This window comes from Muntiacus reevesi, chromosome 7, assembly GCF_963930625.1.
Source record: "Muntiacus reevesi chromosome 7, mMunRee1.1, whole genome shotgun sequence".
Lineage (NCBI taxonomy): Eukaryota > Metazoa > Chordata > Mammalia > Artiodactyla > Cervidae > Muntiacus > Muntiacus reevesi.
This window is the reverse complement of record NC_089255.1, coordinates 96,961,880-96,978,430: the sequence shown is the minus strand read 5'-3', so window position 1 is coordinate 96,978,430 and position 16,551 is coordinate 96,961,880. Positions and strand designations below refer to the sequence as shown.

General features: G+C 45.7%; 1 protein-coding gene across 4 annotated transcripts in view; it reads left to right on the top strand.

The window, feature by feature from the left end:
* Positions 1-16,551, top strand: part of FOXN3 (forkhead box N3) — a 439,974-nt gene that overhangs the window by 52,364 nt on the left and 371,059 nt on the right. Inside the window, exon 2 of one of the 4 annotated variants that reach the window (XM_065940205.1) lies at positions 14,992-15,160. The exons of 2 other annotated variants lie outside the window; for them this stretch is intronic. The gene's annotated coding sequence lies outside the window, so the exon portion shown is untranslated. Of the gene's footprint in view, positions 1-14,991; positions 15,198-16,551 lie in introns of all 4 variants that reach the window. One more of the 4 variants, XM_065940203.1, reaches the window with a different exon arrangement.

The following is a 16,551-nucleotide window of genomic DNA, read 5'->3' as shown; positions in this document are numbered from 1 at the left end:
CAATCAAAATCTTGACTTCCCTGCCTATAAAATGGGAGAATATTTTTATGCATCCTTACCAGCTTATTGCAATTATTTTTTAGCGTTTTATTTTAAATTTATTGCTGTATAGTTGATTTACGGTGTTGTGTTATTAATAGCTTCAGGTGTGTAGCAAAATGAATTAGTTGTGCATATACATATGTCCCCTCTTCTTTAGATTCAATTCCTACGCAGGTCGTTAGTGTTGAGTAGAGTTCCCCGTGCTCTGCTGTAGGTTCTTATTAGTTATTTATTTTTTGTGTAGCAGTATGTATATGTCAATCCCCTCCCCTTTGTCCTCCGACAGCCATGAATATGTAATCTACATGTGTAATTCTTTCTATTGTGTAGATAAGTTCATTTGTACCTGCTTTTTTTTTTTTATATTCCACATATAAACAATATCATATGACATTTGTCTGTCTCTGTCTGACTGTTTTCACTTAGTATGATAATCTCAGGTCCATCTGTGTTGTTGCAAATGGCATTATTTTGTTCTTTTTTATGGCTGAGTAATATTCCATTGCATGTAGGTACTACATCTTTATCCATTCTTCTGTTGATGGGCAGTTATTAAATTAGATAATATATGAATGGGCTTAAAGAACTACAAAGAACTATACAAAAGACCAGTGTGGATATTATCTGCTAGATCCAAAAGCAGCTAGAGGCTGCCTTTGATGATAAAAAAAAAGCAAGTGGCAGAAAGTCACTTAAGATATGAACATGCAGTTGACAGGGAAGAAAATGAATGGGTCTTCAAGATATGAAAAGATCCTTACCCTCCCTGCTGATAAGAGAAATAGAAACTGAAACTTTAGGAGATCATGTTTACTTGTCGGTTCTCTCTCTCTTAGTCACTAAGTCATGTCCAACTCGCGACCCCATGGACTGTGGCCCGCCAGGCTCCTCTGTCCATGGGATTCTCCAGGCAAGAATACTGGAGTGGGCTGCCACTTCCTTCTCCAGGGGACCTTCCCCACCCAGGGATCAAACCCAGCTCTCCTGCACTGCAGGCAGACTCGTTGCCAACTGACCTATGAGGGAAGCCACACTTGTCAGGTTGGTGACGTTCAAAACAGTTGGTAGTGCGGTGTTAGCCAAAGTGAGGAGGAGACTCGCCTTGCTGGGGGCGGGGGTGGTGTATGGATTGATACAGTTGCTAGAAAGACACATTGGGAAAGTTAACTGAAATGAAGATGCTTAATTTGGGGCAAGCAGCTCCATTTCTTGAAATTTATCCAACAAATGAGCTTGCCCTTGTGCGAAATAAGGCATCTCTGTATTTACTGAGCGGGAATGACTTTGAAGATATTTTAAGTGAAAAATGCCAAGTGCAGTTTACAAAAACACAGTTTTTTTGTCTTTTAACAAAGGAAAGGACTGCTAATATTTGCATAGATTATGTCTGAAAGGATACACCAGATTTACATCATTGTTTTAGGGTTTTTTTCTTTCTTTTCTTTGTCCCCCACCCCACCTCCAACTTTGGTAGTAATTGGTATTTTTTGTTTGTTTACTGCCCAGGAGTAGAATTGGGTGGCTGGTGACAGGGGTGATGAGATTACTTACTTTTCACTGCATATCCTTTCTAACTTTTTGAATTTTGTCCATATGCAGCCATTACCAATTTTTTTTTTTAATTGAAACAAAACGGAAGTAAACAAAAAGTCAAAGTGAACAGCAAAGCATTATAGATAGAGCCCCAACTCTATTTTCTTCTTGCTAAAATAAAGCAACATAAAATGAAAGGAAGAAAGTCACTTAAGAGGAATTGCTCAGGTTTTTTTGTTTTGTTTTTTCCTGCCCTTTTCCATGCTTGACTTTCATATGCCTCTCTGAGAGTATTTTCCTTTCACTCTTTGGGAAACTAACTTGAGCTGGCTCCTTCCAACTGCAAAAAGAGATTTTATTTCATGATTCTAATGAAGCAAACGGTGGTGTCTGTGCTCTCCCCTTGATCTGCCAATCTTTATTTCTAAGATCTGAATAACCCTTGAAAAGTTGTGAGCATCAGCCCCAACCTAGATATTCATTTTCCCTGACTTCCCAACGAGCAGTGGCGTTGGCTGGAAAGGACCCGTGGGGCCTGCCACCCAGGGATTCATCCCCAGGGTCATTAAATAGCTGTTCAGGAGCTGCGGGTCCTAATTGGGTACTGAACGTCTTGTTAGGAGACAAGTTCTGTGTTTCTGTTTTATTAGGAATTACAAGTTGTGTGTGTGGGGATTATACCTCCTGCGTTCTGCTTTCTTTATTTTTACATGTTGTTTAAGCAAAGGGTCCCTAATTGGGCTTGTCTTTTAACTTGATTAACCCACAAGCACTGCTCTATAGAGTTCTGCCTTACCAAACTGTCCCCTTTGTGTGGTCATGGGGAGCTGTGTGTCCTCATTGCTATGAAGGCCAAATGGAGCGCTCTGAACCAGGTGGGGCCTCTTGAAGGTTTTCAAGGGAAGAAACCCTCCATGGGCACTTGCCAAATGGGGTGTTCGAAAGAGCCCCTTCGTGTGGACCTCCCGTCGCCTTCAATGAGGAGAAATTAGCATCGCCCACGTGAAGATGCCCTTCAGTAAAGAGCTTATTTTCTTGTATATGTGGACCATTTGGAGTTAAAGGCTATCTTCAGCTAAGGGCCGTGTTTACATTTCCACTGTGAACTAAAGTCACTTGCCTGTTGGAATGGGTTCAGCTTGTTTATGCATTATTCATACCTGTGAGTCAGAGATGAAACCTGCGGTTGTGCTACGTGTGTGAACTGCCTGCCTCTGTTTGCTGGTAGGGACTCGGCTTCAGCTCATATTTCCACAGACCCTTTCCAGCAATCCTTATAGCCTCACTTAAGCAAACAAATAGTTATATCCTTTACAAAACAACGGAGCACACAATTCCGAGTGATTTTTCAGATGCTCTTTACAATGATTGGCCCAAGGCCTATCCTAACATCATGTACTATGGAAGCAGCTCTGAGTTCTTTGAAGAAGAAAGATAAATCTCGAGGCAACAGATTTCCTTCTGTTTTCCTTCAAGTGGTTGGCTCCAGTTCAGTAATTAGTTTTACGTAGCTTATGAAGTCATGAACATGATTGTGTAGACATTGTTACCTTTCCGTAGGTGACTATTACAAGGTTCCCAGTCTCTGGATTTCCAGCTTTTTGGAGTCTTTGCAAAAGAACTTTTGCCATGGCATGAGATTAAAACAAAAGCAGAGGAACCAGATAGCTTTGGCAAGAGAAGATTCTGATGTTCAAGACTGACTCATGGGTGAGGCCCTACAGATAGGGTGTACCCCAAGATGGCAGCTGTCTGGCAGAAAAGAAAAAGAAAATGTTGGAGTGGGAGTCCCCGGGCCTTTCTTCTATGTGCGTGCCTTGAGTAGGGCTTCCCTGTAGCTCAGACAGTAGAAGCTCTGCCTGTAATGCAGCAGACCCGGGTTCGATCCCTGGGTTGGGCAGATCCTCTGGAGAAGGGAATGGCAACCCACTCCAGTATTCTTTCCTGGAGAACCCCATGGACAGAGGAGCCTCGTTGGCTACAGTCCACGGGGTTGCAGTAAGTCGGACACGACTCAGCAACTGACACTCCTGCTACTGCTACTGAGTACTTACCCCACACTCAGCACTGTGCCCGGTGGGCCCTCACTGTGCAGAGATGGAGTGGTCGACCAGATGGAGGGGACCCACCACGCGTGCATGCCGCGTGCTAGGCCGCTTTAGTCGTGTCCACCTGTTTGTGACCCCATGGGCTGTAGCCCAGCAGGCTCCTCTGTCCATGGGCTTCTCCAGGCCAGAACGCTGGAGTGCGTTGCCATGCTGTCCCCTGGAGGATCTTCCCAAGCCGAGGTTCGAACCGACATCTCTTACGTCTCCTCCATTGGCAGGAGCCACCTGGGGAGCCCCGGAACCCAACATAGGAACGGTAAATGCCCCAGAAAATTGTGTGTAGGCGGCAGTGGGCCTTTGTGGGAGATGTTGTCACATCTTGGACTCCTAGTCAAGAGGCGGCGTTGCAGGGAGCTGGAGGGGCCCTTTTGTTTGAAGGGGGTTAGTGGAGATGGGTTGCAGAGATGTAGCGATGTCGTTAAGGAGGACGGGTATTGGTAGGGCAGCTTGGACTGGGAATGGGTTAGAAGGAGGGTGGCAGCATCAGAACCTACTCTGCTTCTGTGACTTTGATGTGAGTTTCACAAAACTGATCTGAATGGTTCAGAAGACTAAGCACAAAGGAGATTAACCCCAGAAAGCTAGAGCCATAGCTCTTGACCCCCTTAGCACAAGGTGCCCCCTTAAAGGGTGTTTTCCCCTACCTCACCATCCCAAAAAGGCAAAAAATTGGCCCTTTTGCCTCGTGCTACAGTGAAAATATTTCTACAATTCTTGGTAAGTAAATGGAGTCTTAGAGCTTAAACCTCTGCCCCGGGCAAGGAACCAAAGGATGTCATTGTGCATAACTTCAAAGGCTGATAAGATGTTTAAGGTCGCTGCTCTCTGAAAGAGTTTCTTTCTTTTAAGGCCAGCCAGAAACATTCTTGTGCAGGTCCCATTATTCCAGTGAGAACCATTTTCAGTACGTGGAGGCGCTCGTGTTTTTTCCTTTTCTTTTTGCTTGCTTCTACCCCACAGAATATATTCTGTCTCTCTGCCCGACAATTGTTGCCTTGTGTTTGGATGATGGATGTCCAGTAAGCGTGATATTAAAAGCACTACCTTTTCTGTCTGGAGGAATCAAAGACCCAGTGGTTCTGCCGCACCATTTCCGTGTTTGCACGAAGCAGTCACTCCAGGACTTGGGGCTTCTTGAAATTTTGGGAATTATGCCTGGTGTGGGATAGGCTGGTGAAAGATGTGTGAGCTGCTTCCTCACCATCTCTGATCATCCAGCATTCAAAGCCTCTCGGTGACAGGTGACATAGGTGAGGTTCAGAGGCTCCGTTTGTCAAGGACACGTCTCTCGATCTTTTCCGTTTTTCCCTGAGCAATGCAGAACTTGCTGGTTGCTCTCTGTCACCAGCAGACAATTTGGCGCCACAGATGCCCTCAACCTGTGAACACAGGGGTGGAAGATTTTTAGTAAATTGTCCAGGAAATAGGAAGATTCTGGCTGTGCCGCTGGACATCTTTGCTGTTGACTGCTCATTCTTCCACACAGAATAGCTTCCAGTTAAAGGGAGTTTTTATACATTCTGATTTTGAAAATGGAGACCTACATTGTCAAGTCTAGGAGGAGAAGGCCCCCAGAATGGAGGAGAAGGCGCTCTGGAAATGATTCATTACCCCAGGGTGCCTGGTGGAATGTGGAGGCTTTGATGGCTGGGGATGGTGACACCTCCTTTGCGTCTTTATAGCGCAGAGCCCGGAGCTCCTCGGGACTCCGCAGATGCCTCGGGTGGTGAATAAAAGTATAATTCAGGGTTCTGGAGCTTACTTGTGGTCTCTTGTTCTTCCCCTGAATTCCTGACCCAGAGGATGGAGGTAGAGGCAGAACCCTCTAGTCCTGCTTTCCAATGCCAGTCTGCCTTACTGCACGCCACAGGGTACCCCATCACCGCCTTCCATGGAAGGCGCATTAGCAGCCTGCCAGATAAAAATGTAACATAAATGAAGACTTGGGACCCTCACTGTTTGAAACTCCCCTTCTCGCATTCCAGACCAATGCCCTCTGGCAGACGGGAGATAGCTTAATACAAGCGTGTTTGTAACACTTCGGTTCCAACTAGATCAAAGGGCAGTGAGCCTGCCTGGGCTGCGGCCTCCAAGATGAAAACTGGACCCTGGACGTGAGCCTGTGTGACTCGGCCCTGCCTTGAATCCGAGAAGAAATACCAATTCGGTTATGGCTGTTTGAGCCTCGGGATGGAGACTTTGAAGTCTCTTCGCCTATGATAAACTGGATTCAGTGTCTCCCTTAGCCTGCCCACCGCTCCCCCGCCCCAACCTTGGACTAGTTTAAGGCTGGGCCTTCCTTCTAGAGTGGTGCTTCTTGTTGGGGCTTTTAGGGTAAATGAAGTGATCACCCATAAGTCAAACAGGTGCTGGGTCGCTGGGAGCCGGGCAGGGCTCAGCGCGAGGCTGGGCCTTTCGGGATGTTCCAGATGTTAATTGGACAAGTGAAGGCACTGGAGCTTCCTTGGAGGCTCAGACGGTAAAGAATCTGCCTGCAATGCAGGAGACTTGGATTTGATCCCTGGGTTGGGAAGAACCCCTGGAGAAGGGAATGGCAACCCACTCCAGTATTCTTGCCTGGAGAATTCCATGGACAGAGAAGCCTGGCGGGCAACAGTCTGTGGGGTTGCAGAGTTGGACGCGACAGAGTGACTAATGCTTCAGCTTTTCACTTTCAGAGGCACTGAAGCTACAGGTAAAGAGGACTGTCACTTTCTTTCCTTGAACAGACTGTGGATGTGTTGGTGTTTTTCTTGCCTGAATTAGTTTTTTTCAGACTTTTAGGTTCTGTGGATTAATAAATTTCAAAAGAAAATTTTCTTTTATTTCTTTTTTTTTTTTTTTTTTTGCAAATAATGGCTTTAAAAATTGCCACTTGCTACCATTATAACTAACCTAGACAGTGTGCTATAAAGAAAATATATCACTTTGCCGACAAAGGTCCGTATTGTCAAGGCTGTGGTTTTTCCAGTAGTCATGTATGGATGTAAGAGTTGGGCCATAAAGAAGGCTCAGTGCCAAAAAATTGACACTTTCCAACTGTGGCACTAAAGAAGACTCTTGAGAGTCCCTTGTACTGCAAGGGAGATCCAACCAGTCCATCCTAAAGGAAATCAGCCCTGAATATTCATTGGAAGGACTGTTGCTGAAGCTCCAGTACTCTGGCCTCCTGATGTGAAGAGCCGACTCATTGGAAAAGACCCTGATGCTGGGAAAGGTTGAAGGCAGGAGGAGGAGGGGACGACAGAGGATGAGATGGCTGGATGGCGTCACTGACTCCATGGACATGAACGTGGCAAAGTCTGGAAGGTGGTGAGGGTCAGGGAAGCCTGGTGTGCTGCAGTCCATGGGGTCGAGAATAATTGGTCACGACTTGGCGACTGAACAACAGCCCTACTATAATTCAGTAAGACGGTGGACCTTTGAACAAACTCAGAAAAAAAATCAGTAAGAATTTAATTTCAGAATAAAAGCAATCTCTTAAATATAATACATTTAGCAATTATATATATTTTAAAAACATTGTTATAATTTTTCTCCTTTTGCTTCTGGGCGGTGAAATCTTTGTCACTGATCAGGATTGGTCTGGGAACAAGTTATTAGAAAACTTGTGTTGGCTACGTATATAATGTATATATGCACACACACACATATATACAAATTGAAAGAAAAAAGCATGATTATTATAGTGATAACACATTTACATTATTACACAGTAATACGTTTTAATTACAGAGTACTTTCACATATATTATCTCATGTGATCAGTTAGTGTATGCCTTTGAAACATAAATTAGTCTTAATAGCCTAAGCTAAATAGAATTAAGAATAGAAGGGAAGTCTGGTGTTTAAACTGTTAGTGTCCTAGAGCCTAGAGTCAAATATGAATAATTTAAAAAATTACCTACTGCTTTGATTTTTCCTTGTTTCTCCATTCTGCTTTATTAGTGAGAGTAAATAAACAGATAATCCTGTGATGATACGCACACATTTTTTTTTTCTGGCTGCACTGCCAGCCACGTGGATCTCAGTTCCCTAACGGGGGATGAAACCCACGTCTCCTGCAGCGGAAGCGTAGAGTCTTACCCAGTGGACTGTCAGCGGAGTCCCCAGTATGCACACATCTTCAGAAACCCGTGTGTAGCCCACTCGCATACAGGCATGTACTAATATTTATGATGTTTTTTCCTGAATAAAAATATCAATATAATTCCGATGAACGTAAACATACACGTGGGGAAAAATAAAATCATCTGAAATACATTGTGAGAAACGTCAGAGGACTGTGGGGCAGGGATTCAGGGAAGCAGGCTGGGGGGAAAGGGGGAAAGGGTGAGAGAGAAGTTTTGCTCTAAGTGAACAGCGGTGTTTCTAGTTCCAAACTTACCTTTAAAAGCAAATATGTGTTTTGATTTCAAGTGTCTGCCTTGAACATCTGAATATAGGTGTCTCTGATTTTGAATGTTCTCTTCAAATAAGATTACAGAATTTTTTCCCTTTGGCAGCTCCTCCTTCCAGCTCCTCCTTATTCTAGGATTTGGGGCTTCCTTTGTTGTTCAGTCGCTCAGTCGTGTCAGATTCTCTGCGACCCCGTGGACTGCAGCACACCAGGCTTCCTGTCCTTCACCATCTACCGGAGCTTGCACAGATTCTTGTCCACTGAGTCGGTGATGCCATCCAGCCATCTCATCCTCTGTTGTCCCCTTCTCCTCCCGCCTTCAGTCTTTCCCAGCATCAGGGTCTTTTCCAATGAGTCAGCTCCTCCCATCAGGTGGCCAAGGTATTGGAGCTTCAGCTTTGGCATCAGTCCTTCCAGTGAACACCCAGGACTGATTTCCTTCAGGATGGACCGGTTGGATCTCTTTAGTTTTTTCCTAAAGGAGGGTGCTGACTTTTTTATTTAGTTTGTCAGTTTCTCTGACGCAAAAAAATCTAGTGCACGACCAGAAGCCTCACTGCTCGGTCGGGGTCTGACTTCGAGGACCCTCGGCCGAGCTGGAACTGCAGTTAGGCACTGATTTACCCGCCAGCTGATTGATTCAGGCAGTGATCATTCAGGAGGTGTGCAGGCGCCTCGTCCACGTCAGGCTTCGTGTTGGGCCGAGGGGCCACGAATAGAACTCGAGATAAAATAGCTCCTACCCTTGGGGAGCTCACAGTCCATTGGGAAGACAAACGAGGCCGCAACAAGTAATCAATGACAAACAGTAGGAGACAAACAGGGAGCTATTGTCTATAAACTTGAAAGAAGCCACCTTGCAGACTTATCAGGTAAGGGGAGAGTTTAACAATCCACAGCGGGCAACTGATGTTGGGTGCTGGTGTGTGTGTGTGTGTGTATGAAAAAGACGCAGGCTATATGATGCACTTGTAAGGCTTTAATAACATAGGAAATCATTTTAAGAAAGGAAAACATTAGGAGCAAGTTCACCAACTCAGTTGTCTGATGGCCTCTACTTACTGAATAATTCCTCTGCAAAACTGCAGTCCAGCAGCTTCCTGACACGGTGTGCAGGGCACTCCAGTTGGAAAGGCAGAGCCGGCTCGGCCGACAGCACTCAAGACCACAGACTCCGCTTTCCATGACACAGCACGAATGGTTTGACCAGATATCTCAGGTGACCTACAAACTAAAAAAAAAAAATTTTTTTCTTCGGGGTTATATTTACACAGCATTTTGTTTTCTTCCAATGAAAAACGAAATCATCTGACATTGAGCATCTGCTCTGAATCAGGCCCTGAGCTCGCGCTTGGGGAACACACACCTGGTCGGAGAGAGAATGGCTGTGCGCACAGGATGAATATAAAGTAGAAAAGGTTCCGTGCAGGAGCAGAGCTCCAGGGAGCAGGAGAGCTGAGAGGAGGGCTGGAGGCTCCGTGAAGACTTTCTGGGGTGGTGTCTGGACCTGACCTTAAGGAGCAGGCGAGCATCAGGCTTGTGGAAGGTGGCAGTGCCAGGCTCAGCCACCTGGACAAGCTGATGGGGAGACCATCCAGCCCTGTTCATATTGAAGCCAACAACTCTTTGTCTCCTGAGGGCACATGTCTTGATAGGCAGTGATGATAACACATCAGTTTCCATCAAGTTGCGTTTTATCTTCGTGCTGGTTACGGAGGAGGCTGCTTTTAGCCCTTGTTGTGCATTTGAATGTTGCAACAAGCATGGGAAGTTGGCGGAGGGCGTGATGGATCCGTAATGGACGAGGGGCTGCGGAGGCGCGGATGGGACTTGCCGCGTCTGGAGCAGGAGCGCTCGGCGTGAGCGGGAGGCAGCGGCCGCAGCGGGCTGCCCTCGCGGCTCCTCGGGGGGCGCGTGCGCCGCCGCTGGGCCCCGGTCCGGTCGCCTTTGCCCTCGGCATCCCTGCGCCGGCCCGTGGCTGCTGACCTCAGGTTCAGACTGCAGAGAAGCGGACCCCTCCGTCTGTGTGTGCAGCTTTCTGAATGAAAGCAGGTTTGGTTTTGGTGGGGGTGTGCTGTGGGCGTGTGGGACCTCAGGCCCCTGACCGGGGTCTGACCTGGGCCCCCCGCATCATTAACAGCGCAGGGTCTTAACCCCTGGACCGCCGGGCAAGTCCCCCAAAGGAGGGTGTTTTTTTTTTTTTTACAGAAGGAGGTGAAGCATTATGAACGTTGTAAAGGATGTTTTTCTAAAAGAGAAAAGTTTGGGAACAAGCGGGAGTGCGTTTTATGGTCCTGCGACCCCTGGCTTGTGGGCCCGGGTCACACCGGAGCTCTGGGGAAGGGCAGACCCCTTCAGCACTCAGGCCTGATAACTTGGGAGGCCTCGGCAGCTCGGCCAGTATATCTTGGGGGTGGTTTTCATAAGCCAACACGCTCAGTACCAAAACTAACCTCCTGTGCAGGAACTTTGGTTGGTGAGAAAAACCATCGTACCTTATGTCCTAAAGGTAAATTTGTTCTGAATGAGGCCTGGGCTAAAGCCTTACATTTCTCCATCACGCCCTCAGCTCCGGGATGGGAGCTCAGAGTCCTTAGTAAGGGCTTGCTGATTGGTGACTAATGTGCTCAGGTGTTTGCAGAAAAATGTGCAAACACCTTCACCCACAAAGATGCATTTGAATCCAGAACTCCTTGTAACGTTAAGGCTCCATCTTTGTAACATTAGTATTTTTCCAAAGTACATTTTTTTAATTGAAGCTTAATTGACCTAGAACACTGTTTTAGTTCCAGGTACGCAACATACTGATTTCGATATTTTTGTACATTGCAGAATGATCACCGTGATGTCTAGTTACCACCTGTCACCGTACAGAGATATTGCAGTGTTATTCACAGCGTTCCCCACACTGTGCATTTCATCCCTGTGACTCATTTATTTTGTAATTGGAAGTTTGTTCCTCTTAATTGCTCTCAACCTATTTCATTCATCCCCTCCACCAAAAGATTCTTGAATGCTGTTTTTTCCCCGTTGCTTTTGAATATTCTCATCTTAAAACAAGCGTGTGTACCAGGATGTGTAAGAGACGTGTCACCCACAGCATGAACTTCAGCGGCTGGTCTTCTCCTGGTCACTTAGTCGGATGTTTGCCATTGGGATGTTTTCTGTCTCTCCCTGATTCCTGAATTTGGAAGCGAGTGAGTTACAGTACGTTTTGATTTGGTTTTAATCCATCAAAATCAAGTTAGTTATAAGTGATGGAAGAGCTTACTTTGTGCAGTCCGGGCTGCCTGGAGACATCAGCCACATGCCAAAAGCTTGCTCGTTGCCCGGCAACCTCGCCGGAGGAATAGATTTTCTGCCACTGGCTCCCTTTTTAGTCGAGGCAGAATCTATTAACACTACTCTTCTAGCCTGGAGAACCGGAGCTGGAGTTTAGCTGCAAAGAATGGTCGGAGGGTTTTGTTTTTTTTTAAAAAAAATAACCCAGTACCGTGTTTCTGGCTTCTAAACTCTCCTGCTAATTTCATTGACTTCCAAGTAAAGATCTCGAGCTTATTGATATTACTCAACACAGCCCAAGCTAAAGAGCTTAGTTTTGTGCCTGCTTGGCTCCTGAAGAAGCTCATTGTTTAGTTTCTGTAGAAATGATCACGCGGGGAATGGGTGGGAACCGTGATCATCCAGGTTGAAGGTGGAGCAGGTAAGAACAACCTCATTCCCCCTCAGACTTTTCCACGTCCCCCCTCGGGGTACTTTTTTTTTACTTTCCAGTAGCAAACTTATCGTCTGACTGTCGAAGCTGTTGTTTCTTCAACTATGTACGATCTCGCTCTGATTGCAAAGTGGCTCTGTATTCCTTTCTCTTATCCTTCAATCAAAGAAATGTCTTTTCTCCATCTGTAGCTAAATACTTCACCGGCAGGATTGATGGCTTCTGTCTACCGGGGGAGCTTGCGGAGCTGTCAGCTCTGTTGTTTTGCTTATGCTTTTAATGGAATAGCTTTGGGTTTGTAGCAAGAGAGGATGGCTCAGCTCCGCGTCAGGTGGCTGGAGTTGTCTGCCTCTGCTGAAATGCAATTTTAATAATGGACTGTATCAGCTCCCTGTGTTTTCCTGCCCCTTTGTAAAACAAAGGACGATCTCAGCGTGTTAACCCGTTGGTGGCTGGAAAAATAAAAATCTCTAAGAACCACTTAATTAAATGCCAGTGGCTTCTCAGATTAGGAGTCTGGTAGAGAGGCTGCAGAGATGACCTGCACAGGAGAGTAGGGGGTTGCTTTTATTTTAGGAAGTGGACATTACCTCCTCGTCCATTTTACCCTTTCTAAGGGCCAGATGCGGAAAGGTACATACAGTGTGTGACTCGGCAGAGAAATGAGCTAACTCAAGACAACCGTGACTAACTCAATAAAACAATCTCAAAATGCTTCTGTTTATTTGTTCTGATCATTGTAAACTTTATTAATTATCATAGCTCAGGTCTTTTGGATTATATTTTCCAAAATAATCTTAGCGTGCTACTGATATAAGGAACCTTTAGGAGAATAGTTCAGGCACCCCCAGAAAGGAAATCAGAGAGGTGGAAAAGTTTGCTCAGCTGTGTTGAGAGTGCGTACCAAAATCCCAGTCAGTTGACTTTTTTAAAAAAATAGTACTTATTATAATTCATGAGCAAAGATTATTTTAACATTTATTTGTGTTGTCTTCCGTCTCTTTCCTTAATGTCTTATAGTTCTCATAACTCAGCTGTTTCACTCAGTGAAGATTTTTCTTTTCTTGGCGGCTGTGCAAGGTGGAATCTCAGTTACCTGACCAGGGATCGAACCTGCAGCCCCTGCTTTGGAAGTTCAGTGTCTTAACCACTAGACCAGCGGGGAAGTCCCCCAGTCAGTTGAATTTAAAGACAGAATTTTAATGACACCCAAATGATATGTTTGAAATGAAATGAGAAGGGCAAAGCTCCTACTTCCACAGTGCAGATTCCATCTATATATCCAACCGATATTTAATGCATGCCTTCAGCTTATTAGCAGGTAGTACTGGGCTTCCTGCCGGGACAGGGGAGGTACTTTACCTTCAGGAAATTACATTCAGAAGTGGGTGATCCCCACAGTCAGCAGCGAAACGATAAGAAAATTACAGGTTGTGATAAGTCCTTAGCTAAGATATAAGGGGAACACAGGAATGTTGGTGACAGTTAGATAACAAAAGTATTATCTGCTAAAGGACTTCACTCTTTGGGAACACCTGCATTATTACCACTAACAGAAAATATGTTGGAAAAAATATGTTGAGTAAATGGAAGCCTTTGGAAGGGTTCATGGTCACCCATTATATTGTTTCAGTTGGAATATCTGTTTGGTGAGATTGCGGACTTCCTAGGACAGTGTCCAACCCCAAACCGATACTGGTAGGGACCACAGGACTCTTCCAGCTCACGGAGGCCAGAATTCAGCCACTTTGTTCTTTGGTTTGTTCACCTGTTCATTCGCTTTCTTCACGTTGCATTTCCCACTCGCTGTTTTTTAGTAATTAATTTTTGATTGGAGTGGGTCGACCTCCCTGGTGGCTCAGATGGTAAAGCGTCTGCCTACACCACAGGAGACCCGGGTTCAATCTCTGGGTCGGGAAGATCTGCTGGAGAAGGAATTGGCAACCCACTCCAGTACTCTTGCCTGGAAAATCCCATGGACGGAGGAGCCTGATAGGCCACAGACATGGAGTCACAAATTGTCGATACGGCTGAGCGGCTTCACTTTCTTTCTTTCTCTCTTTGGTTGGAGGGTAGCTGCTTTGCGATGTCGTGTTAGTGTCTGCCGTACAGTGGAGTGAACCAGCTCTGTGTGTGCACGTATCCCCTCGTTTCTCTGGATCTCCTCCCCGTTTAGGTCACCAGAGAGCGCCGAGCAGAGCTCCCTGAGCTGTCCCGCAGGTTCTCTCGTGTGGGTGACCCTTCGCAGCCCCATGGACTGCAGCCCGCCCGTCCGCTCATGGAGTTTCCCAGGCAAGAACACTGGAGTGGGGTGCCGCTTCCTCCCGCGGGAGACCTTCCCGACTCAGGGATCGACCCCCGCTGCTTGCATCTGCCGCACTGGCGGTCTGGTTCCGTCCCACCAGCCCCGCCTGGGAAGCCTGGGTTCTCATTTCTTATCTATTTTATACACGTATCAATAGTGTGTGCAGGTCAGTCTCCCACTTACTGTTGGAAGTCTCTGTACGAAACAGATATTTTGAAGACCTAATCTGACACGCTTATATCAAGGAGTATTCCTTACAAGCTCCTGTTATCAGTAATCTGGGGACATTTTATTCTAGAGAATTGGATTAAATCACATCGCTTTCTTTTTTCTTTCTAACTAGTTGCTTTAGTGCTCCAGGCAATCTTACATGCAAGATTTTTTTTTTTTAATGTGTACTATGAAACCTAGTGTGAGGATTTGCTTTTGTTGTAGGTCTGTATCCAGCAGGTCTGTTAGAGGGTAGTGGATTGACTTGGCCAAGTGGAGCATCTGTTTCAAAGTCTCCATCTTGCCATGAATCACACGGTCATTTGTTGCTGGCTTTGCCACTATCTCTGTATACTTCCTTAGCAATATCCTGGGTCCTAAACATCTGGTGTAAATTTACCACGGGCGGATCTTGTGTTTCCTCCCTCTGCCAACCCCGACTCCAAGGCTCCGAGTGAGAAGACGACGGAAAGCGTCTGTCTTGCCGCTCTGTGCATTTTCTCGTGCTCCTGATGCTCTGAGATGTCTGGGTATCAGATGTCAGAGAGAAGCAGAAGCAGAGCCGAGGGCACTGTCCTCGTAATTTCACGTTAAACGCATTTCCCTGCAAATGTGGCTGGGAGAGGAGTTTCCTTCAGACTTCTCTTCCATTTTGGTGTCTTTCGTGCTCTTTTGCCAGGCGCCTGATGTTGGGTCTTTCACTTGCATTCAAGTTGAGAGCATCTTCACTTGAGCCTGAGAAGACAAGCTGCAGCGGACTGCCGCTAACGGGCCCCCCGTCAGCCTGGAGCGCCTCCCACGGCGGCTTCTGAGCACTGAGAGCCTGCTCTGTGCCGAGCGCGCGCTAGGTAATCTGACTCTGAGTATTCCTGCTCGCCGTTGGGGGTAGGTAACACCGTTATTCCCCGTTGACGCCCGTGGAAACTGAGGCCAGGAGACTGTGAGCCATTTTTAAGCCAAGGTCACCTTGTAAGTGCTGAGCTGCACCAGAAGTTGGACTTAACGTAATTTTAAAGTCCTCTACTGCTGTAGGTGCTAGCTATGATGCCCTCTTTACTTGTCCATCATAGCCACTCACGTTTTTCTTTTAACTTATGACAAAAAATTAGCCTGTCAATAAAACTACAAGAAAGAGAGGTGATGTATTTGTCATGTCTTTTTCCAGAACGCTAGCCGGCAAGATATTTCTAGAAAGCAAAAAACAGCATTAAATGAATTTGGTCAGAACTGCACATTAAATCCTCTTCTAGATGATTCTGAATTCACTTTTTCATATTAAAAAGGTCTGAACCATCCTTTAGCGAGAAAATATTTTTATTCTAAAATTTAAAATTTAATTTCCCCAATTTTCCATTGGACTACAAAACCTTTATTATTTATTTTTCTTCTCCTAATGCCTTTACAAGCACAATTTAGAGAAGCCTTCAAGTCAAAGGGAAGGAAGGGACTTGGTGCTCTCCACTATAGAACTGAATTTTTTTAAAAAAAGAGGAGAAAACAAAATGTTCTCAGCCTCCCTGAAGATCATGACCTCCTGTTTCTCCCTGTTCTACTTTAAAGCTGCTTTTATTTTTTACCCAGATAACTCCAGGGTGAGAAATATGAGTCCCCTGCTCTTTATCTCCTGCCTTGAGACTTTAATTAATTTAAAAAAAATAATAAATTCTAAAAATAAATAATTAACCCCTGACCAGAGATTGACTCTCGCCCCCTCCCCCCTGCATTGGGAGCATGGAGTCTTAGCCGTGGACCATGGGGAGGTCCCAAGACTTATTTTTTTGCCTAAGTCCTGTTAAGCTTTTCACATTCTGCACTCACCCTCCAGCGTACAGTAAGCTCCTTGAGGGGAGGAACTGGGCTGTAGAGTCTTTGCGGTCTCACAGTGGCTCAGTAACCATGTGGGAAATAGAGGAATGAACTGCATTTCCAGTCCAGGAACAAATGCAGGATGGGGGCCTAGTTTTCTGAGTTGACTCCCGCCCAGGAAAGAACCCCCTCTTTGAATGACAGTGAGACGTTCAAGTAGCTGCAGTAACTCATTTACATCACTAGGGTTCCATTTGGAAAATGATACCTCCTGTTGTCTAATTTAATTAGTAATTGTGTTTTCAGTTCCAATTGAAAGCCTCAGAAGAAAGGATTGCGATAAACTGTGGTATTTGTTATTATTATTGGTGTCTAATTATATTTACTATTGTGACGGTTTTAGATGGAGGCACTTTTCAAGGAGGGACACGTC